The 24517-nt window shown below is 43.7% G+C and overlaps 1 long non-coding RNA gene across 13 annotated transcripts in view; it reads right to left on the bottom strand.

Moving 5' to 3' along the window:
- The window catches only part of LOC308193488, an 85522-nt gene extending 66721 nt beyond the window's left edge, over positions 1–18801 (bottom strand). For all 13 annotated transcript variants that reach the window (XR_013949669.1, XR_013949670.1, XR_013949671.1 and 10 more), the window contains exon 1: positions 1355–18801. This is a non-coding gene — a long non-coding RNA (uncharacterized lncRNA). The remainder of the gene's footprint in view (positions 1–1354) is intronic.
- Between the last annotated feature and the right edge of the window lie 5716 nt (positions 18802–24517).

Below are 24517 nucleotides of genomic sequence, written 5' to 3'. Positions count from 1 at the left end.
ACCAGGCACTGGCGCATTGTGTACAAAGAATACCCATCTGAACTGAATTTCATTTATTGGTGAGCTTTGCTTTTACTAAAGAGGAAAAAGGGAATCTGAGAAAGAGTTAAGAATTTCCTTTCGTCTGATTACTGCTGACCTTCCATTAGTCACTGAAAACAAAATGGCTTGTAATGGGATCTTGTGGTTTCTATCGCTCTACAAAAGCCACTTTTACGAGGTCACAGCTTGATGACTCTGATGAGTCTCACCTCATGAAAAAAATGCATGAATTTGTGAGCAGTAAGCTCTGGCGGTCAGGGGATGTGAATGGTCCCCCCAGGTCCCCCTCGCAGGGAACCACTGCCAAGGGCTGGCGGGCAGGATCTCTGCCGGTCTCAAGGCCAGTCCACAGCTGCTGGGGATGCTGGACTGCTCACAGGGGGTGAGCGAGGCTCATGCACTCCGTGTTGCGGAGCACAACTGGAGCCATATATGCAAAAGGGTGAGGAGAAACAGAAGCTGCTTCTCAGCATGTGTTTGGATTTATTTGCAATCGACCACATCAGATAGCACAGCAACCATTGTAAAATTGTTTTCCTGCATCTTACTGCAGCCTACTATGGCATCCAAAGTAAATTTTCCTAATGCCCAGACAGAAACAAAATAGACAAAAAAAAAAACCATACACATCTTGCTGCCACCAGCACCATCAAAACCACCTCTGAACCACACGCTACCTATAGGTTTGGGGTAAGCAGTACCATGTATATTGAATTTATTGCATGCATCAAGTAGAATAACCACAAGCAAACGTTATCACATAAAGTAGAGTCTGGTATCCATACCTAGCATACACATCAGTTGTTTTTTAAATAAAGAAATGTATTTCTCTACTACTCTTGTGTAACATATATTAAAAAGGTGTGGGTTTTTTTTAGGGGGAACTCAATACATGAACACCTCAAAGATCAACCTGCAAGAAGCCTTGAGCTATTTAACTCTTAAGGAGAACTTCAAATACTTTTATAAGTGTCAGTCATGAATTCAACTGATGCCTGCTGGTGACAGAGGAATCAAACCAAAGGCTGGTATACAGTCATGCTGGTACACAGTCATGCAAAGTAAACAGTAGAAGAGATGCTTAAAGCATTAATGATAATTATAATACATTTAGTATAAGATTGGTTAATGGATCATTCACAAATTGACCTTTCATTTTTTAATACACACTTGTTCTTCACAAGTATTTTCTGAAAAGCTTTATAAAAACACAAACAACAATAGCAACAACAAAAAACCCCTCAGACTACTTTTGTTCTGAACTCTCTACTTTACAGTGAAAAGTTAAGAGCCATGATGTGTGGTGACTCACCTGTTGTATGGTGTCTGCTCTGTGAAATGATCATTAGGAAACTAGAAGATCAGAGCTGCAGAATTGTTTGGTTGGAAGAGGCCTCTGGAGGTCACCTGGTCCAACCCTCCTGTTCATCTCCTCGTAGATGGCTATCAGGTTGGTGAAGCATGATTTTCCCTTCGTCCTTCTTCCTTGGCCTAGATCTTCCCTCTGGCCTCAGAGGCTCGGGACTCCTGGAGGGTAATTTTACTAAGGAGGGAAGGCACTAAGTACCATTGCCTTTTCCATGTCATTTGTCACCAGTTCCCCTGCCCCATTCAGCAGTGGGCCCATGCTTTCCCCTCTCATCCTTTTGCTGTTTCTGTGCTTGCAGAAACCTTTCTTGTTGCCCTTCACATCTCTCACCAGGTTCAATTAGGCCTTTCTGAAACCTCATCTCTGCAAGTTCAGACATCATCTCTACAGTACTCCTGGGTGACCTCCCCCTGCTTCCACCTCACTTGCTTCCTTTGTATGTCTGAATTCACCTTAGCACTCCTAGCACATCCATACAGGCCTCCTGCCACCTACGCTTGATTTTCTGCTTTTTGGGATGGACTTGAGGAGCCAGCTCTCCTGGATCCCTCTTCTATCCAGGGCTATAATCCATGGGAATCTTCCAAGCAGATCCCTGAAGAGGTTGAAATCTGCTCTCCTGAAATCCAGGATTGTGGTCCTACTTTTTGCCCTTCTCCCACCTTTTAAGATCCTGAACTCCACCACCCCATGATCACTGCAGCCAAGGCTGCCTCCAACTTTGATATCTCCAACCAGTTCTTCCTTGTTTGTAGCATCAGGTCCCTGTTCACTCTCTGTTTGCTCTTCAATCACTTGAGTTGTACAGTATCACTTCTGCTCTACACCTTGTGCAGTAAAGCTGCCCTGTGCTGATGAGTACCTCCATTGGTTTGAGTTTGCAGCACTGACAGTAAAAGCTGTTCTCACTAGGTACAAATGCCAAGAAGCCACATGCTACATCACTTTGTTTTGTGACTGTACCTATATAACTCATAAAATTAGATTTTTGGCACAAATCAACACTATTGAACTGACAGGATATTCTATCATCACTGTTTAAAACGTGATGTTTAGTAAAAAGTATGCCCAGTATATCATTATAACACAGACATACACACACACACAAAAAAGAATATTTCCTTTAAAGCTCCTTTTTTTATATCTGTCTAAGCTTGGCAAAATACTAAAATCAGCATGCTCAAGCCCTCTGCCTAATGGAAGGTTAATTCTCATAAAACTGAGATGAATGTTTGCAAATACCATTTTACAGCCCTCATTCATCTCTACAGTGAGAGACTGAATACTCTTTAACATATCAGCTCTGCAACACTACCAACAGAAAGCAAGGATTTTGGCCGCCCAAACCAAAATAGCTAACAGAGCCTTAGTTTCCAAGGATGGGTACTTAAAGCTCTTTGAATACGAGACTTTTTGTCTGAACTTGGCTTCCCAAAAAACAAAGGCAAGGAAAATCACTAAATAGCTTTGAAAAGCAGCCTGTAACTTCAGTGTTGCCTGATTTTTAACTGTTGAAAATTGGAACCTCAATGTTATACTAACACATGTTTTTACATTTTCCCTAGAAACAGATGGAATAATGTTGCTCATGCTATGCCAACACCATGTTGTTACATAGTCTTTATTAAAATTGCTTCAAGGCAAAAAGCTGTATGCACAAAGGCAAGGGGTGGGGAAAGTTGGCAACTCATTAAGATTTTCAGACTTGAGTTGTTTAACACTCAACCAGCACTGTGCATCATAAATAAATATCCATAACTTCACAAGGGGTAGGGAAGCTGTGGGCATTGCTGGTTGCTGGGTGAATTGAGTCTGAGAGACCCTTGCCATGCAGAAGGCAGCCAAGACAGACATCAAATAAAAAGGAAGAAAATGAAAAGGGAGCGCATGTACAAAATGAAGAGAAACTCGACACATTAAAAGAGAAGCATGAGAGAAATGAGATTTAAAGGAAATAACATAATTGAGAAATTAACATCAGTTTTTCCTTAAATCCAGGGGGAAAAAAAATCCTTCCTTATCTTCCTCAGAGATTAATCCCAGTTCTGACAAACTGCGTGTGGAGAAAATAGGCATCTGTGTGTGTATACATATATAAATATGTCGTGAACATGTGCTTCTAAAACATGATCCAAAGCCACTGAATTAGATGGAACGATTTCCATTTGGCTTTAGTGGGTTTTGGACCAGGTCCTCAAACTTTACAGATTCGGTTTTGAAAAAGAAAGGGACAATCAAATGCCAGATTAATTCTTGTTCTGAAAAATCAATGTTGAATTACCAACAACAACAAAAAGCAACAAACAGCTTTTAATCTTCCAACCATGTAAATGCCTTCAATTAACTAACATTGATTTCCCTTTGCCTATATTGAGAATTTTTATGTCCCAAAATGAAGCAGTAAAAACACTTCCATGATAACCATAAAAATCACTGGAGGGAAAATAAAGTTTTCTGTTTCATTACCTTTTCTGTGTGGTAATCAATTACAAAGGAAGAACAGTGCAGGTTCAATTAAGTAACTAAATAAAAAGGAATTAAAAGCCACAGGGGATCTTTATTTTACTTATGTTAAAGTGGGGTCCGACTCCAGGCCTCATTGACTTGGTTGTAGTATATAATGGGGTTTAATTTCTGTGAACCAGTCTGTCAGCATTAGCTGATCATAATTAGGAAAACGGGGTTAGAGAAAACAGAGCTACTGAAAATAGCTTTTCCCAAGCGTAGCTTTCCCTCCAAATGGGATTATCACTGAGCACTCAGCACATTGCAATATATAAATGAACCATTTGGCAAAACAAAGGTCCCTCCTTTGAAACATACAACACAATTCAGGAAAACACTGGGTGCTCTGTCCCAGTTCAGCAAGTGTGTGAGCACACGCTTACCTTTAAATGCTTGCTTAGGTCTTCCATTGACTTGAGGATTAGCATGTGCTGAAAACAAGCCCTCAGTCTCTTGCAGAACAGCAAGTTCCTATTAAGTAGCGAGAGATTCATTTAAAAAGGAAATACGATTTTTTTTTTAGAACTCGAAAAAATAGCTGTGGATTTGGTTTTGGGTTTCTTATTTTGAAATCTTGGTTCTCATTTTAGTCAAACAATTATTGTGACTTTATTATAGGCAGTGAGCTTCACGTGGGCAAAAATAAGACTCCTGGAGACATACACAATACAAGATCTGTTCAGATAGATGAATGGAAAATTTAAGAGGGACTGGCACTTACGGGATGCTTTGCCAATGAAAAGTGTGGCTCTTGGATTCATGTTTACACAGATGCCAGTGCATACACACCTGCAGAAATAATCACAGGAAAAATGGGGATTCCAATGACGACCACAGCAAAAGCCTGATAGCCTGCAATGAAGCCATGGTTTCATCCATGACCTGTACACACGTCGGCTGGGACTCATCACCTCTAACTCCAGGCACTGGTTCCAGGCTACACCAGCCATGTGTGTGTGTGTTTATGGGGGGCACCTAGAGAAGGAGCCACTCCACCAACCACAGTGGGGTGGAATGTCCCTCTGGCAGCACGTGCCAAACCAAAGGCACCAGAGTTCCTCTTGGTTTCCCCTCGGATCTCAAACATCTCTATCCCTCTGCAGTTCATCACCCATCCCTTTAGCAGAGCTCCAGGCTCCTGCAGCCAGGCCTCGCTCCCTCCACATCCCCCAGATGAGGAAGGCCTGAGGGCAGGAAAGCACCAGCATCCCTCTTAGGCAGCTGGCAGTCCACCAAGCATTCCACCAAGCCATTTAAAGAGAGAGGGAGGCACGTCCCATCATGTTTCAGAAGGAGCAGGCACACCGTACGTCTCACCAAGAGCTGCCCCTCCAAAGGACACGGATTTAAAAGCACTCTCACAAATCTGCTTGCAGAAAGATAACTCGGTGCTTCTCATAAATCAGGCCACTTGATTTAACTGCCAAGATATTCAACAAAATTCTTTTTTAGGCTGCTCATTTTTCATTGCTTCAGGCTACGTTTAACCAAATAATCTTACCATAAATCTGGGCTCCCACTGCCATTCATTATGAAGTGAGCCTTGTTTAGAAGTTCTTAGAATCGGTACATTCCTCCTGAATGACAATCCTCAAACGTCTTTCATTTCAAAAGGAGCAAAATGGAAATCGGTTCTTCTCCAAGTTTACCAGAAGGGCAGCCAAGCGCTGATGTTATACAGTAAGATCTCAAACTGGGAACTAGGCAGCTATTTTAATCAGTGGACTTATTTCACGTCTGTCAAGGACAGTATATTTAGAACTGGACAAGCTGTTTCTTCACTGCACCCATAATCTTAAAAAAATGACCCAAGCACAGCATTTCTCAGATGGGCTCTTTTGCACTTTGGCAAACCCCCATGAAAGAGCATTTAGATAACACTCCAGCTATCAGCAGGGCCAGGATTTAAAAAGTGCAAAGAAGCATCCACACAGTGTAGAGCCGGAGCCGTTGTTGCTGTTTAATCAATCATAGCTATTTAATCAAGTCTTCTGGGCACCATCAGATCATTTGAGTGAATCACTCAGGTCAAGGCACGAAAATAAAACAAGTTCCTTTATCACCTCTTATCTGCCCAGAGTAAAGCGTATGTGAAAGTGATGTAAGTGATGACCTCTGTGAAACTGAAACAGCAAACAGCGGAGGAAAGATCTCCTGCTGCACTGAGGCAGAGCTGGAGCCAGAAAGAAGAGCCTCTCTAAGGTAGCACTTCCCAGCCAACCCATGCAGCAGTGCAGGACACTGCTGGTGTTTCCAGGAGAACCTAGCCCCCTGTCTGGGCATCAAAACCAGCAGCAGGATTTTGGAAGGAGGTTGGCTCCAAGCTAGCCGTCCTTACTGCAGCACAAAGATGAGATTTGAAAACAGGATCCTCAGTGAAGGCCTGCAGTTCTAGCTGTGACAATAAGAAAAGCCTTCCCATAGCTCACTGCTTGGCCAGAAACACTAAACAAGTGGATTTAGCCACCGGAAACAAACTGCCGGTATAGCACTCGACTGCGAGCACTTTTCTTTTTATTCAGTTGTTTGTATAACAAAGCAGTTCAAAGATGAAGGCATCACTGGGGCGCATGTTCCAACCATGTCAACCTGTGTAACCCCCCCACCAACCTCACCCAGCCTGTCATACACCTTGCATCACCAGCAGGAGCTGTGGGCTACAGAAGAAGACGTTGCCTTAACTATGATCACCACAGGTCACCATGGCCCTTGCACTGCCTGCAGCTCACCTGCTGCAGCTTGGAGCACAGTGCGAGCTTCAAAAGTCAGGGTAAAAAAGCAGGTACTTAGCACTGTTACCCTCTTCTTTGCCCCTGTCATCAGTAGGCAGGGAGCTTGGATTTGGGACTTCCTGCAGTCAAAATACAGTCTCGGAGCCTTTTGGACTTGCATCCTATTGATGGTAAGGCAGTGAGAGCAAGGGCTGTGCTCTGCACCCATGTCAGCAGACTGTCTGTCCTTTAGGGGACTTCTCAGCATGCCTTTACAAGTATATGAGTAACAAGAAAACACTGGAGCACAACGAAAATCTAGCCCGGCCTCCACCAGAGCCGAATCTGCAAGGACTTCAGTGCACATCCTAATTCTCCAGTCTTCTTGTGTTTTTTTAAGCTTTCAAGGAAAAAAAAAATACTAAGTTGTGAGTTTGGGTCTCTGATATGCTGGTGAACCAAGTGCTTAGCACGGCTGAAATGAAATTACCTGTTCCCCACACAGCACCACAGACTGGGGACTGCTCCGGACTCTCTCCCCACAGCCCTTCAGGGTGCCCCACACCAGCCACAGAACAGGGACCACCGTGGAGGGACCATCACAGGTAACCCCCAAATAGGCAGAAAATTCAGGAGAACTCAAAAGAAAAACCAATCTACTGTGCCTCCTGCTCTGGTCACAAGCTACCATATGCTCTTTAATAAATCTTGTGGGAAGGTGCTCTGATGATCGTTAGGAGCTGCTCTTGCTCCAGGGCGCTTTTCTTGCCTTGCAGTTCTGCCTTTTCTTTATCACCAGTGCCATACCTCACAGTGCTTTTTGCCCTCCTTGCCTGCACAGGTCACAGCTCTGTAATAACAGGCACTGCTCACCAGGGCCGGACCCTCCCTGTACAAAAGCCCAGCACAGAGTGACGCCACATTTTACTGCTGTTGTAAACTGCACTTTCAAGGTCAAGAACTGAGGTCCAAACCCCTTCCTCCAACACCCACCAAACCTTAAGTTATTTTAAAAAACAGTATTTCACTGAAAAAAAAGAAAAAGAAAAAAAAAAGCTATAACGCTGATAAGATTTGCAAGCTAGCACAATACCATTTCCTCCATTAATGCCTGTAGAGTTCTAGCATTCTTGCCATAATTTGCATGCAGATGTACCGTAGGTACTGAGAAAGAGATCAGAGACTCAGAAGAAGCAGGAAATGACCACTTTCTAGGGTACAGAGTCAGCTTGTTTTGTACAAACCGTCTGGCTTACTAAAACAGACTTGTCTTAGACTTGCCAGCCAAGCGATATGAGCTACTGATGTACGTCTGGAAAATATTTATGATAAAAATTATGGTTGCAGGAAGAATAGCAAGTAAGTAGCTGATCCAGCTGGCATGCAAATTGGGCACAACGTTTATCAGCACAAATATGTTCATCAGCACTACCACCTAGTCCTTCTGGAGAGCAGTAGGTACTCGGAGATCTTTGTGACCGTTGAGTTTCCTACAGCCCCCGATCATAAATATTATTCTTGTCTTATGTAACACAGGAGAAAGTGTTTGACCATCCACTGTACAGCTTGACACAGCAGCATCAGGGCTCTTGCCCTGACCCATGCTGAGATGGGAAATGGGGCACTTGAAGCCTTTGACTTCAGCTGGTACATATCAGACAGACTCACTGTGCAACCAGACCAACTTATGTGTCCTTAGGAAACCAGACTAGTAGCAGCCTGGTAAGGACATACCATAGTACACCATAGTCTTCCCTGGCTATTAAATAAAATAATCTAGGAATCACTATATTGGAGCACACCTTAATGCTGCTAAAGGAGGAGAAACCAGCTCCCAGCCATCCAGTCCATATTACTGGGTAAAAGTTGAAGGCAACACCTGGTGAGATCTAAAACAATCAGGATCTGCTTCAACATTTGACCTCTCCAGAAGTCTCCTGAGACCCACTCTGCCAGTGAAACCCAGCAGAGCACAGTGCAATTCCAGGGTATCTGTGCTCTCTTGCTAGCCTAGCAGACCCCAGCCACACTAGTTTTTCACTGTAGGTTTTCCAGCCCCACGGTGATCTTACATTACACCGTTTTAAAAGGGCCAGATCACCATGTGTCATATCACCGAAAACTATGAATTGTCTCTAAATCCATAAATGCCGTGCTCAATTTCTTGATGGGCAAGGTCTGTTATTGTGACCTGGTTCCTTGCAACCCCCCAACCTCATTTCTGTAATATAAGAGAAAGGAAAGCTCCCTATCTGATTTCATACAAACGTTATTTCTTTGTTTCAGCACAGCTTGGACAGCTTCGGGATCCAAGACCGGCTTTGTGCCCATCCTGCTCAGGCTTTCTAGAAATGACTTTGTTCCAACGTGGGTCATTCAGACTGTGGGATAACTGGAAATTTCAGTGTTTATTAGTTTTCATTTTCAGCACTGAGTGCATTTTCAATGTTGACTCACAGAAGTGGTTTTTAAAGGAATAATTGCTTCCAGATGTCATGCATATTTTGCTCTGAAGGAATACTGCAATTTTTGTTAAGGTTACAGAGCTAGAAAGACTGTTTTCCCTATCCGAGTGGCTCTTTTGAGAGGAATTGGGAACCCTACTCGCTTCATGTAGAACCTACAAATGCAGGTAGGAGTTAGACCTAAGACCGCTGACATACACACTTATTTGGTATGACACACTTTGTAAAGAAGAAACATTGAGCATGCACCCACAATACAACTTTTGGTTTGCTCTATAGTGAGAATATTGTGTTGGGGTGTTTCAGTACAGCCCATGCAAAGACATCGAAAATAGGTCTTCCTAGAAGACCTAGATCTCTAATTTTAAAGGAACACCCTCATACTAAACGCAAACACACTTCTGCTAATGCCAAGTCCTCCTCAACTTCAGTGTGAAAAGAATGGGAAAGGACAGAAATACTCAAAAAGGAGGCACAGGGAAAAAAATCTGCCACTGGAGACATGCTCCGTTTTCACTGGTTTCAATTCCACTTTTTCTTTAGAGAACTTATTTCTGGTCTCTTTCTCTCTCACTATTAAAACATATGCACACATACCAGGGTAAGGGAAAGAATGTACATAAAATCATTCAAAGATAAGGTCAGAGCACAGAAATACAGTTTTATCCCTGCTGGGAATCTGTAGTTAAATTATCCAAACACTGAGAGCATGCTCTAAGTTATCCCTGAGCACTTTCATAGCAGCATTTTGGGGTGATGTGCTTATAAGAACTGCGTTGCTGTAGTATGCGTTACTTAATGAAGGCTCCTGATTCTGTTATCCTAAATTTCCAGTTCCAGAAGGCATTATGTCTACAAACATAAATGCTTGTTGAAAGACAGATGTGTTCTACCCACCTGGCACAAAATAAGCGTGAGGAGGATTTCATGCAAGGCCCATTAAGCTGGAGGAAGTACAGAAGGAGATCACCTGCTCCAGAACACGTTGAAAAGGCCTTGTTTGGACACAGGCACAGAGCAGCTGAAACACTCATACAGAGAGGAAAATGACAGATGAAGACAGAATATTTGCAGTTTGTTGTTTGTGAGGTCCTGCAGGTTTGTTTCCAAAGAAAATTGTAGGGTAACCAACTAAAGTGGTTGCAAATTACTGGAAAATGCTAATCAGCTGAAAGGTGCATGACAGCTTTGAGAAAAAAATCATTTTATAACTTGATAGCAGAGAATTTTAGTAAGATTTAAATGCTCCATTTCAGCCTTTCTGCAATGGAACAATCCATTTTCTATCTTGAAAACATTTTAAAAACATTCTGTGAAATACAGTAAAATCCACTACGTATTGTTAGATCAGCAAGATTTATGAAGCTTTTTGTTTTTTTCCATCCTGCATCAAGAAAAAAAATGAAATTGCAAACCTTCCCACAAAATGAAAAATTAAATGATCTCACTGCTTTACAACTAAGAGTGGGCGGTGTTGAAAACTACTGTCCTAATAACACAGGACAAGACTGACGGCACTAAAAAAAGGGCTAGAAAAAAATACAGCTAGAAATAAACTGTCCTCTGCATCAGAACACTCCATAATAGGTAGGAAAATATGTCCCTTTTCCTACAGAAATAGATTATATGGAACACGATCATTTTGTATACAACACCTACTTCAAAAAGGCCCAAGAAGCTGTAATATTCAAAATTAGAATACAAAACCAAACTTGTGTCCATGTTCAGCTAAACTCTGAATTTCATTCTACTACTACTAGTAAGTACATGTTAAAATATTTTGAAGAATGTAATGGAACACAGGTTTAATATAAGCGGTTAACTGCTAAGCCCTGAAAACATCCATGAAAATTTAAGTCTGTGTGTAAGAGATCTCTTGAGTAGGACTGATTTTCTGAACCAAATTAATTTTAGTCAAAGCCATAACACATAAGAAAAGCTGAAGTCCCCCCAAAACTTAGAACATTGTTGTGAGCAGACAGCAACCACCAGATCTGGACCCCTAAGCACACTTGGTATTTTGCCCTCTGAGCTCTAAATAACTAAATTATTAATGTGAGAGAGATTATACGTTAAGCTTTCAACCAGTTGATTATATCAAAGAATTACTACAGACGGTGATGGAGCCATCTATTACCACAAACTGCCTGATGAGTCTCATGACATTCTCCTATGTTCAGCTCTTTATATCTTCACCAAGACACAGACAACTTTCTTAAACTACATCTGAAGCCCTTAGATATCTCTTTATAACCTGCTGAGACCTCAGCAATCACCAAAATGAGGTTCCAAAATGTAATGTTTTGCCCAGGATGAAGAAGTCCCCTATCTTACCTGTTTTGTTGAAAAGTTCTATTGCCTCCAAAATATTAAGTCTCAGCACTGGAATCTGGTACAGGCTACCACAGTGAGGAATGTACTTTCTGGCATCCCCACAAACTCTCCCAAACCTGATCAGGCCAGGAATCTGACAAAAAATAATTACGCTTCACACATATCCAACAGGCCCTTAGCTCAAAGTGCAGGGCTAAAGCCTCTGAAGTCCAGCTACACCAACATGCTGCACAGCTCTTCTCTCCATAGGGCACAGCCACAGACTACCCTGTAATGCACAGGACATGGGACTGAATTTACGCAGGTCATAATTTAATCTGATTCCTTTCATTCTTATATTCCCTAACACTTGAGTGCTCAACTGCATGATCTTCAAGTTCATTAAATTTTACTTGGACATCATATGAAGTACATGAAGCCACCCAGAGAGCCTTCACACAAAAGTATTAGAAAAAAATCACTACGCCACCAAAACACTCCTTTAAATATCTTCATTTTAACTTAAAGCAGCATAAACAGCCTCAAAGAGAACTTTTAGGAAATAGGAGTTTCCAAAGGAGCTAGATATTAGGACAGCCTGTGTTGACCATAGCTCACACTCGGGTAAGAGGTACTTGTTCCACACTGGAGATGTGCATAGGTCCTGCAAGCACAAGCGGAGCCTGGAGAGCCTAGACTGTGGCTCTGTACTGGGGAAACGTGTTGCTTTTGCACTTTCTAAATACTACTCTTTACTCTTTATTTGAAGCTGCACTAACAGGCATTTCTGCAGCAGCTGGCAGAGGTACTGCATAAAGACCCAATTCAAACTAATGGTTAGGTTCATTTTAGAAATATGTCTTCACTTTAAAATAGGACTAAGTCTTGACAGTGCCAAAGTCTTGCAACATGACTAATTTCAAATGGCAGAAATCCTACGAGATCTGATATTTTGCAAGATTTCCCATCTACATGCCTTCCAGCTTGAGAAGCAATTCAGAACCACAGCTATAGGCACGCATCCAGCTACAGAGATATGACATGGACTAATCTCTATTTTAAACCCTTCTTCTCCTCCATTTGGTAGCTCCATTATGAAACATACTTTTTTGGCTTTGAAGCTTCTGACTTTACCACTGTGTGTTTGGAGTTGGTTTCTCTTGGTTCAGTTAGGAATTAAATACTTAATGACCTTACCTGGCAATTAGCTTTCCTTGCTCATCTAGTTTCCCTGAAGAGCAAGGGATTAGCAGGGCTGGCAGCTGGTAGAGAGGAGAGGTCACTCCCGTTGGTGGAAAAATCCCTCTGGGGCCTCCCTCTCTCCAGATGTGACCTTCAGAGTCCTATTCTTACTGTACCAGATCTCAGAAACGCTCTAAACTTGCATTTGCTAAGACTTCTGTGGTTTGAGCACTGCAAGACGACCAGATTGAACCATTAACGTCGCCAACACTCAAACACCTTTTAAAATGAAAAACATATTCCAGCTCAAGACTGATGAATATCTTAAGATATCCTTTGATATGGTATAATAGCAGCTGGTTTAAACAGAGTTAGTTTGGTGTGGAGATTAGATCTTTTTTTATATGACGCTGGACACAAGGGGACTTCAAAATCTGTGTAAACCTCTAAGCTCTTCTGCAACACAGTAGATTAAATTGCAGATGAGTGTAACAGTCCCAAGGATGTGTCAATGATTCAGTGCACCACGCTCTGAGCAAACAAGCCTGGGGCATGATGCATACCAGTGGTCTGACAACATCGCCAACCCATGCAGTGAGCAGCCACACAGTTCATTTCCTGAGGACGTGGTCTATGACATCTGCAAGACTCTTCACAGATTCCCCTCCATGTAGGGACCACTCCTCCCAGCACCTCTCATGACAGATGGTTGTGAGACCAAGAGGGAGCCCTGTTTTTTGTGCAACGTGATCTTTTGTACACTGAACTACCAGCACTGCCTAGTTAGTTTGGCTTCCCTGAGTTATTTGGCAGCCCCTCCAAAACCTGCATCAGGGAGAAAAGTTCCCAACACTGTGCAGCTGCCAAAATCAGTGTCTTCTCGGTGGTGGCCCCACAGCCTTGACCCCCAAGCAGCACCCGTCACAGTGAGAGGCAGTGGGTGGGAAGCAGGTCTATGACCCCATGAGAGAAGGCTGTATCACCAGATCAGACAACAGGATAAGCATCAGCCTTATTTCTGATATTTCCTTGGATTTTGTGTCTTGGAACTTGACACTGAACCTACTCAACGTGCTAGTCTGCACATGCAATTTGTAAGATTATTTGCAGTTTTTTGCTGCTGGAGAATGAATGCGATGTATTTACGTCCTGGTGCACATACATAATTAAAGACAGCAGGAGCACTTCTGACCAACGGCTGCTGCAGCCTGTCCTAGGGCTGATTTCCAACCCTTTCCAGGACAGTTGCACAAGTTGTTAACATAAAAAATAATAATAATAATAAAAAAAACCCTCTGCTGATCTGTGTTTTGTAAGATGCCAGCTGCCGCCAGGGCAGCACACGTGGTCCAACACAGGGGGCAGAGACGGAGCGCCAGCCTGCCTGGAGGAACAGGTCTGCTGGGTGCCAGCACCCACACCAGTGGCTCAGGAAGGCAAAAGGATGCGGACACTCACTGGTCTGTCCCCAGGGAGGAAGTGGGAGGCACAACGGAGAGGATCCCAAGCTGCAAGCCGCGGGGGGGATAAGGAAGGCCCAGCAAGGCCAGGCTGGAGGTAACCCCGCAAGGCCAATGGCCTTGGCCACCTCTGCCTGCAGAGGACATGGATGGGCCAGCTGCTGCTCCCCTCCTCAAACCACCTTTGTTAGTGAGTGCTCTGCACCTTCCCTTCCCCAGTATCGAGGTATGTGACAGCAGGAGCATTGATTGGCACCTGAGGGAAACACGTGGCCCTGCTCCAAGGGGTGAGTCTCAATGAGACGGCTTATTAGAGAGAGCCAGCAGTGACAGCCCAGCACCAAACACTCCTGTCCCCCCCAACATTGCACTTTTCCTCCTCTTGTTTTCCTGTCTTCTGTATCAATCCATTACTTCCATCTGCTTCAAACCAAATGTGCCAAATAAAAATGGAGATTTTCTTTTTTTTTTTCTTTTTTTTTTTCTAGAGCAAATTAGGCAGCTGGAGGTTACATCTCTTTTGAAAATTGACAACCCATTACCAGGCATAATGCAAAGCAGTTGGCTGCACACACAGTCATGCAATGTTTTGCTAGGCTGATGCAGCAAAATCAAGGAACTTGTGCCTTGTGCCCAGCTGCAAATGCCGGCAAGGCTCCAGAACGCCACCAATTTTACAACGGCTGTCACACCAGAGGAGCTTATCCTCCCAGACAGTGGAAGTGCACAATTAGGTCACATTAAGCGCTGAGAAAATACCACAGCGGTTCCACACGACAACTGAAAGCGAGCAACAATGGGAAACAGCTCCTAGCTGGCAGGAGTACTCTGGGCATCGGTACGTATTTTCTGTTAAGCACTTGCACATGAAGGATGTGGGTGCAGGATGGGAGCAATCACCCAGGCAGAGGGAGGCATAATGCTTTCCCACCAGGCAGTGAAGCAAGACAGCCAAGCACAGTGTACGGGTAGCTTCATCCCCAGCAAGTCACTGCTACCTTGGCATTCACAGAAGCAGAGGGGCCAGATCTCTGCCCCTCACTGCTCATTTTGATACATCCCCTGGTTCCTCCAGGAGGGCTTACTTCAGGGTCAGAATGAACACGCTGAGGAGCAATGCTCACAGCTGGGGCTTCAGTCTTAGGTAGGGTTCTTTTGTCCATACAGCACCAAGCACAGTAACTGGAGCTCCCCGTCCTACCACAGTAGGAAAAGCATTTGCAACCTCTTTATCGTTGCACCTACTTGCTACAAAGCCTGTCTTTGGCCAGAGGTGGAATAGCAAGGAGAACACAGCTCATTCTGCTCACAGAAAGCCTCTTGTGTCCTGTCAGCATCACCTAATTACACTTGGTTGAGTTCAGCTTTGGAAAGCTGAAATGAAAGGTGGTCATTGTGTTGGCTCTCAGTGTAGTCACAGGTAACAGGCACCCTGTTGCACAATGTTTGGTGCTCAGCGCAAAGCTATCGTGCTGAAAAGTTTCTATTCCCACTGCCACACCAGTGCTAGTTATTAAAAACATAAATAGAAGGGTTCTGTGCAGGACCTCAGAAAGAGGGCAACTGTATGGAGAGAGAACGCAAGGAAAAACTACAGACACCTTCAACACTGTGGAAAATGCTGGCCTGCGTATTTAATTCCTGTGCACCACAAAGTTACTTGTGGGGTTTGCAGATTAGAAAAACATGTTAAATTTTGCCTGTGATCAAACACATGACCATTCTGCAGCAGCAAGCAACACACCTCTGAGATGTCAACACGAGCAGCACAGCTCTCTCAGCACCTGAATTAACTTGATTCTTGAAGAAATGGGAAAACAGAAACTTTTTACCATGTTATTTTCAGTGGAAATACTAGTTGTTGGGATCAACGCTCCTGTTGCAACATCTCCTTTACGCGTGTGTCTCCACAGAGCCTCTCTGTGGTTTTCTCCCAGATCTAAGAGCAGGCCTGCTCTCACACCTCCAAGCCAGCAGGTGAAAAACACCCAGAAAAGCCTTCGGCGCAGGCCAGAAGCAGCAGCGCACCCCAAGAGAAGCCACCAGAGGTGCGCGCAGGATGCAGCGCCGCGAGGCTTGGGCGCGGCGGGCAGCAGCCGAGGGCAGAAGCAGGCCCGCAGGCAGGCCGGGAGCGGAGCGGAGCCGGCGAAGGGGTGGCTGCGGGGCCGCCCAGCCGCGGGACGCGCCGCGGGGCCGGGCTGGCAGCGCCGCCGCACTCCCTCTGGCGGCCGCTCGGCGCTTGTGCCGGCAGGGCGGTCCAGACCCCGCCGCCGGGAGAGAGACAGCGAGCGGGGGGAAACTGCCGGAGGGACAGCCGCCGTCTCCTTCGCACACCCCACGCGGCAGTTTCAGGGAATTCTGATGATGGCTGGTCAGTGATAACCGATCTCTGCGTTTCGACACATTCAGGAAAGAGGCTGAGATGAGGGGGGGAAACAAGAGCAAAACACCCCAAAACTCTCCACCATGTTCTAGGCTATTCTCTTGAGAGCGAGACCGTATCAAGAACTGCAGTTCAGAGAATAAATCATGACAACGTCAAACATCCATTCTAACGGAGAATAACTCATGGCAATGTCAGACACCCATCCTAACCTTGGATTGGGAGAGACTTGAGACAATGAAGACCAAAGATCTAATACCTGCTAACATCAGAGGAAAAGAGTGTTGTTACATGGCTACATTCACTTCTCTTTACCATGACTCATTCCTTTGTAACTCACCGTGCCACCATTTAGCCTCAGCCTGCTTTGGGTTTCCTGCAGTAATTTGATTTGCATGTTCTGGGTTTCTGATCAGATCCCATCCACTGCAAGTGCTGTGCTGGCTTAGCAACACACAGTAAGTAAAGACTGGAAAGCCTCCAGCCAACAAACACCCAAGAAAAAAATAAGATTTCTTTGCTGTTCATGCAGTTTTCTCAAACTGCTTGACAAAAGTTATTGGTGGCTATTTTTTAAATGAAAGAAGTAGTGAGAAAATAACTTTGTGGCATATTGGGCTAGCAGATTGTTCAGACATTGTACAATGACAATAAAGCCTTTAGGATTCTTTGACTGACATATATAATGAATGTAGCTGTCAAACTTTTGTGCAGCAATTTTATGTTGCATTGACGAGCTATTTCACTGGACAGGGTTTTGCATAAAAAGAATAATTCATGTTGTTGTGTTGCTGCTATTTACAGAGCACAGAGGACAGTGGAATCATTACAATATAAATATTAATATTCAAATTTCTTTTGGAATACATAATTTTGTATGCAACGTATACTACGCATACATCTTGGTACAGGGAAAGAGGCATTGTTCTGCAGAGAAAAGGGGGGCCTGGAGCTGCTGGGGTTTGTTGTTCATTCACTGATTCATTATGTGGCCTTTGAAAAGGCACTTAGTCATTCTGCAGTTTAATTTTTCTCTCTGTAGAAAGGGGAACAATGCATCAACACAAACTGTTCCATGATTTTTGCACTCACTGTTATCTGTTGGAGTTGTTGAAGTCGCAGAGACAGCTCAGGGTCAAGGGGCTTGTCTGAGCAGCCCTCATGCACAGGAAGCCCAGAGGCAGGGAACAGCTCTGCTCTTCTGAAATGTCTTCTTTTTCCTACCAAGGCAGCGGCAGGGTAATTTTGGACTACCTAGCACAGCAGTTGCTCTGTGCAAGTTTCCTTACCTTTGTTATGAACAATGACTTGCCATGGGCAGAATATACACTGAAATCACTAGCCTTGAAGAAAACAGAAAACAACCAATCAGGCAAAGCAGAACATAAAGGAGAAAAAAAAAAAAAAAAAAAAAAAAAAGAAAAAAGAAAAGAGTATAAGCAAGGATGAATCTCACACTGCATTCACCATGCAGTCAAGCCTATAAGCAGGTTGTGTATCTAAGGGTAGGAAACCACAAAGACATCTCCTGTTCCCTGGAGAAAGGTAAGCAACTTCTGAAATTGCCTTCATAGACTATTATTAGAACCACACCGAGGCTGAAGTACCCTGTGCCCAAAGCTACATCATGCAAACACTGTGTACATAAAAAGAAACACTCACAGGTCTGCAGTTAATAAAAATGCTGGGCCCATGCTCTGGTACCAGTATCGTTTGAGAAAACTGCTGAACAAGTGATGTTCTGGAAAGGACTTGCAAAGAACAAGCTTGGAAAAGGCACAATAATCCAGCTTGAGGCTGAGGTCAGTAAGCACACATGATATTTATTTATTTATTTTTAAGAGTGCAACTGTTTTTGTTTCTTACTTTACTTATTTATTCATTTCCCCTTTAAAAGGAAATATCAAGAAATTCTAGAGATGGGAATTTCATCTCTGCTCCCAAAATAACAGTACTTTTTCTGACCAGAAAAGCCAATTTGGCAAAGGGTGTCAGAGCAGTTCACAGTCTGTTTATGTACCAAAGCTCTGTATATAACTAGGAAGGAGAACAGGCACTGTATGTCACTGTGCTGAAAATGAAGAAAGGAGCCAGAGCATAGAGGAGAGAAGTGGGAAGGAGCCTTCTCATCAACCCCACGGCCCTGTAAGATTTTAACAGAAAGATAAAGGGCAGATCTGAGCAATTCAAGACAGCTGGAAGAGGACTGATGCTCGTGGGTTGCCGTCTTCACTATTTAAGATGAAGTTAACTACTGTATGGTGTACAAGGTGCACGGATACAGGGATGTTCTTGCTTGCTCTGAGCTGACAGTTTCTTAAAAGCAAAGTTTGTGGTTGGAGTTGGTTTTCTGACAGGCAGTGCTGCCTCCCCTCCCGACTGTTATGGTGCTCAGCTTTCCCCAGTGTCTACAACAGAGAATGGCACATTCCTGGGCTCTGCCAAATCTTTAGCACTAAGAATTGGATTCCAAACAGTTCAGCATCTGCTTTAGCCAAAACAGCTCAACCATTTCCAGGAATATTATTATGGGAAAATATATTGCTTGGCACACATTAAATAAATCCAGACAACCTTTTATATGAGGATCTCTAGCTTCAGAAGGGAAATTTTGAAATCTGGCAGAGAGGAGGCCTTTGTGGCAGAAATGTGTCTATCCATGTTAAAATCTACCCACATTTCGCCAGATTATGGAACAAGTTAAAACTGCAGTCAAGGGCTGAGTAAAGGCATTTGAAAATAGCAGTTATCTGTTATGTCTGCTGTGGGCAAGAAGACCCTTACCTCCTGCACAGCTGCAGGAATATGGCTTGATCTGAGTTGTGGAGGAGGAAGAAGGACACAGCCCCATCACATCAAGAAGGACAATTAAAGACCAAGGAGCTTGGGAGCAAGAAAGAGATGCAGCCTGATGCCTTGTCAAGAGGAACAGCTGGCAGAGAAGAGACCAAAAGAGAGAGGTTTCTTTGTTACACAGCCCAGGTTCGACCTCAGCATCATGGGCACCAAACAGGCAAGGGGCCACTGCAGGAAACAAGCTGTGACCACATAAGTCAAGACACTTGTAATACTTATGTATTATGTACACAGCTGGGAGAATTAATGTCAGACAGAAAATTTAATTGGTGGCACCTCCTAATTTTGAAGGCTTGAATGTGCAACCTCAGTAAAACTCTGTAAATGGGGATTGCATGCAGTATAGCAAGACTTTCTGGAAGAAACACAAACATAGTTCCTAATTCTGCAAAATTTCATTCTCTGAAACCCTTGCACTCAGCATCTCACTGACATTGCTACAAAACCAAGGCCATCCTCTTTAAAAGCACAGACAACAGCATCTGTTCAAAGTGATGTAGTTGTGACTGCATTAGTTCATTATTCAGACACCTCTTCCTTTATCATGGAAATACAACTTGAGGAGCGGCAGATAAATGCTCTTGCGTGTAAAAGGAAGATATCAGTATTTAGACTGTATCTATGGTCTGAACTGACTGCTGGTCTATGAGAAGGTATACTTGCAAGGCCTCCATTCATCTCATACAAACAGGGGTTAAGAGGATTTGAGGATTTACAATGAAAGTACTCACCCACTTGGTAACATTGCAGCATTTCACTAATTCTTCAGTCTTGGCTCCTGGAAAAAGGACAAAGACAATCCACCTCCATCTGAATAGGCGTGTTAAATAGAGTTTATCTAGACCACGCTGTTCCTTCATCACCGCCTCCAGGGAGTTGCAGCCCCAGGCAATGGTTTCAAGGCAAACAGAAAGATCCGTGCAAGAAACACGAAGCAGCCACAGGATGAAACAATCCCACCTTTCACAGAAGGGTGTCTTTTCCATGGTCTTCAGCAGACCATAGAGTCCTTCCTGTGGGACCTTAGAAGTCATTTTGCTTGTACAGAGAGCTGGTACATTAGCATCATGCTAGAGGACAGGTTCAGTTCATTAACTGCTGCTGGGAAAAAGACTACCATTCCTTTTACCAAAAAAAAAAAAAAGGTCAGGAGTAGCTACAAAGGAGGAATCAAAGGAAAAGTTAACATACCTCAAACCCTTTCTCCAGGATACATCCACTGTTCCCTTTTCTCATCCCAAAAGCATCAGCAACTTCAATCCATTGGTGTATGAACATACTGGAGGTGCAGCACCTGGTGAAAGCCAGGCAGTGAGCAGACAGGCTCAGCAGCGCTGCTCTTCCTGTGGGAGAGCAGAGCCATTCCTCCTGCAGAAGGCCAGGACTCCATGCCATCTGCAAAAGACACTCAACAAACATTTTTGCTTTGCCATATTCCTACTTGGTTAATGATTTACCCTAAGCAACCAAGCAGAGAATTAAGGCAAAGAATAGGAAAGTTCTCTTTCCGGATATTAGTTGCATTAAGGAGAAAGGGCTAGATGAGGAGCCAGTGAGAGGGAGAAACTTCACACCCTAAAGTGCTGCAGTAAATTCTTCCCAGGAGCACGAACCAAGTTTATGTGTCACAAAAGCAGGAAAGGCTGGAACTAAGCAGTCAACCCAGCAATATGTGGACCTTGCGTTATGTTTTTCATTAGCAGAACCCAGATGCTTTACATAGTCATTCTTACAAATGCAGAGGAAGACTGAGGCATAGAAAGCACTGTTGATAACTTTCCAATAGTCAACTGAAGAGAGATGATCACAGCTAAGACCTGTCCTAGCCCCAGGCTTGGAGAGACTGCAAAATCCTTCTTTCATCTTCTACCTCTGAAAACTGCCTACATGGTTAAGGCAATGTGGCTAGACATTTTTCAGCAGATTTTAAGAAAGTGACATGTTTGTTATTTACATGTTTTTGCCCATGAGACAACTTTGATATGCCTTGTGAAACGTGCTCTCACAGAAATCTGAGGAGGGAAACCACGTAGCCAAGCATTCAGTAAAACATCTTTCTGTTTGCAGCAGGCAACTTTAACAAGATGGTTTTAATGGGATGAGGATTTAGTAGATATTTTTACATGCTGGCAGCAGTTTTTGCTAGACAGAATTTTATTATATCATTCATTGTATAGATTGCTAATCTACTAGAATAAATCATTTGAGACTCAGCAAAGACTGTACTGATGGTACAGAAGTCCTGTGGTTTCCCATATGCAATCTGGGAGACGGTGGCATGAGGTCAAGCCAGTCCTGAGCAAAAGGTCTCCCTGGTGCTTAATTCTTCCAGGTCACATACACCTCACCACTTGGCTGTTTGAAGAACAGCTTTAGCTTTACTGTGCTTCCACAAAGGATTGCACAGAATGACCATGCTCTCATTCCCTTTTGATTTAAGAGTTGCATAAGCACATAAGTGATTCCACGTTCAATAACTAAAATTAAAATTCCCTCTACCCGTCGTCTCCTGCAAGAATGTGGCTATTCTGCTTGAGAAACCACATCCTGTTCTGCATGATATTCAGATGGCTTTCTGTCAAAAGACAGAACCCAAGTTCAACAACCTTCCAGGACTGCTGCTGATCTCTTGGAGTCCACAGCAAACATTTCTGTGCAGTCCCGACAGCTGGGTCAGATCTGATGAGCTATAGAATTTCACATCAGCCAGGACTGACTTTTTAACCAGAGCAGATGCAAGGGTGTGTTTATGGGCCAAATAGACTCAGGATCCCCTAGGAAAAAGATTATCTTTTTCATACTCAGAACTTCTGTCCAGATGGACAATGATTGTCCATGTATGCTTCTGAATGTCCAGCAGTGGTCGGAACCATCATGCAGTAAATCCACTCAGGCTTACCAGCCAGCTGGGAATCCAATGCACACACAGCAGTGCATATACTCTGCTTCCACAGAGGATATTATAACTCTTCTGGAAAGTCTTACTCCACGCACAGTTCAAGGCTGCATGGCGAATTTGCGTAAGTCTGATCCTCAGGGAAATTGGGGCTTACTGAGCAGGTAACAATTCCCACACAGGTAATCAAGGACCTCCCAAAGCATAAGATAATCCACACAGCACCTGGACCATACTCCTAAATCAGGCAAGAGAGATTTGACATTTCTTGGACAAAGTCCTGTACTTGCAAACTCAAATAGGTATTAGTACAAATAGTAGCAAACCAGAGTACATTATCTGACTTGACAGCTTGAAATATTTTCAGAAGTTTTCCCTCCTACTCCCATGCCTTAGCATGTAAGAAAATCAGAGTGAAGTGCCTGACTTCTGCCTTTGGCCAGTTGGTTTGCACAGGCCTAATGCTTTGCAGCTGAGCACCTCCACAAGTGCTATCAGTTGGCATGGACAGGCAGGCAGGGTGGGCAGTCATGTTGGCACCACAGTGATGGATCCATGGGCCCCACCACAATTCACTTAGAGGGCATATCATGGATATTTTGACTTGAAGGTGATCTTCATCCCACCTGATGTGGCCAGCAACAGGCTGAGGGGTCAGGCTCACGTCCCAAGACTGTGTAAACATCTGCCAAGAATGAGGTAAATGGGGTTTTGCTGTAGAAAAGGAGTCTGACTTTGAGGTCTACCCTAGCTATCAGTAGGAGACAGAGCTTTCGATGCACAGGCTGCGGCATCACTTCACAAGCAGCTTCAGTCAAACATGTCTATTTATGGTGGCAAGTTAAAGGTGCTATGACTCAGGTGCCAGAAGAGGGATCTCTAATAATACCTTCCAACTACATGTAATATGTAAATATAATCTGTGGGCAGGAAATGAATGAAATAATAAGGCGTTTATTATAATTATTTTAAAGGAACTTTTAAAATATTTAAGTACTTAAAATTTATTTACAGCATGGCAAAAGCTACTGGGAAGAGAGCTGGTGCTGGAAAACATTTTTCCCTAGGTTTCTTACTAGCCACCTGGCAACATGAGATAAGCTCTATTTTTTCTGCCTCAGTTTCTTTATTTTTACAGCTACACCAGGCAATACTTGGCTGCTTAATAAACTGATTTGACTTGATGGAAAGGAATTTACAAAACCTGGTGTAACTTATAACAATATAATACAGGGATGTTTAAACTGTGGTTTCTCCTGACAAAGCAGACAAATTTCTAGTTTGGCGTTTATAGCACATTAATCCGCAAGGAAAAATGCTGAAGTGACAGCAGAGAAGAGCAGCCCACAGCTCTGCACCAGCACACGTGGCCCCAGACACGAGCAGGGCTGAGCAGAGAGCCAGGAGCACTGTGGGCACTTCCTGACCCCTGCGTGCCGTCAGGAGAAGGTCCAGGGTGACAACGGCCATTGCATGGCTTGGGTATCTGCTCAGCTGAGAACAATGCCCATGCCCATCACTGGCCAAGCCAAAGCTCCTTGGGGACATCCTGCTCTCATCTCCCCTGCTCTTGCCTGTGAGCAAGCAACATAGGACAGAAAACACCAGAAAATCCATCCAAAACAGCCACAACGCAGCTGCTTAGCAGAAGGGGAATTCCCAATAATGGAGCAGAGGACATTCAGGGGTATTGGAGAGTGGTCTCTTTTAAGAAGGGTTTGAAACTAAGGGATGTTTTTGGACAGTGACTCATGGTGCCCAGTGCACAGCTGGAGTAGGACTGCACATACAATTACTGTTATTAAAGTCAGTCATCTATAAACAACTGCCACTTCAAAGTGGGATCTTAGAAACCACACTTATTTCCCGTTCAAACTGTAGAAGAAAAATGTGGTATTTTTTTGGTGCCAGCATGCAGCAGTGTTTGCAACAGCTGTACATGTTCAACTGAAAGGGAAATGATGTTTTCTGAAAAATTTCATCTCTGATATTAAAAATATGATCAGCACAAGAAGATCCATCAGCCATGAGATATATGCATTACAGAGGCAACTTTCAGGCCCTTGCTGTCAGGGCAAGCTTTGGACCACTGATGTAGTCATACACCAGTGCACCATCTAGCAAAACCCAGTCACCTGTCCCTTCCTTTCTCAGTTAAGGAGAGAACTCATTGATAGAATTATAACTTTCTAAAGAACAAAATAGTTGGGGAAAGTAAAGTATGTGAGCAAAACAACTGTTGAGGTAAATTCTCAAATGGAGCCAAGAGAACCTTTGACAACAGCTGTGGCTTCAAATTCCTAAAACAAAGAGAAGCAAAGTGAAGCAATCTTGT

The sequence above is a fragment of the Anser brachyrhynchus genome (genome assembly GCF_964034855.1).
Source record: "Anser brachyrhynchus genome assembly, chromosome: 3".
Taxonomy (NCBI): Eukaryota; Metazoa; Chordata; class Aves; order Anseriformes; family Anatidae; genus Anser; species Anser brachyrhynchus.
The sequence above is the reverse complement of the archived record's forward strand: the minus strand, read 5'-3'. Positions and strand labels throughout refer to the sequence as shown.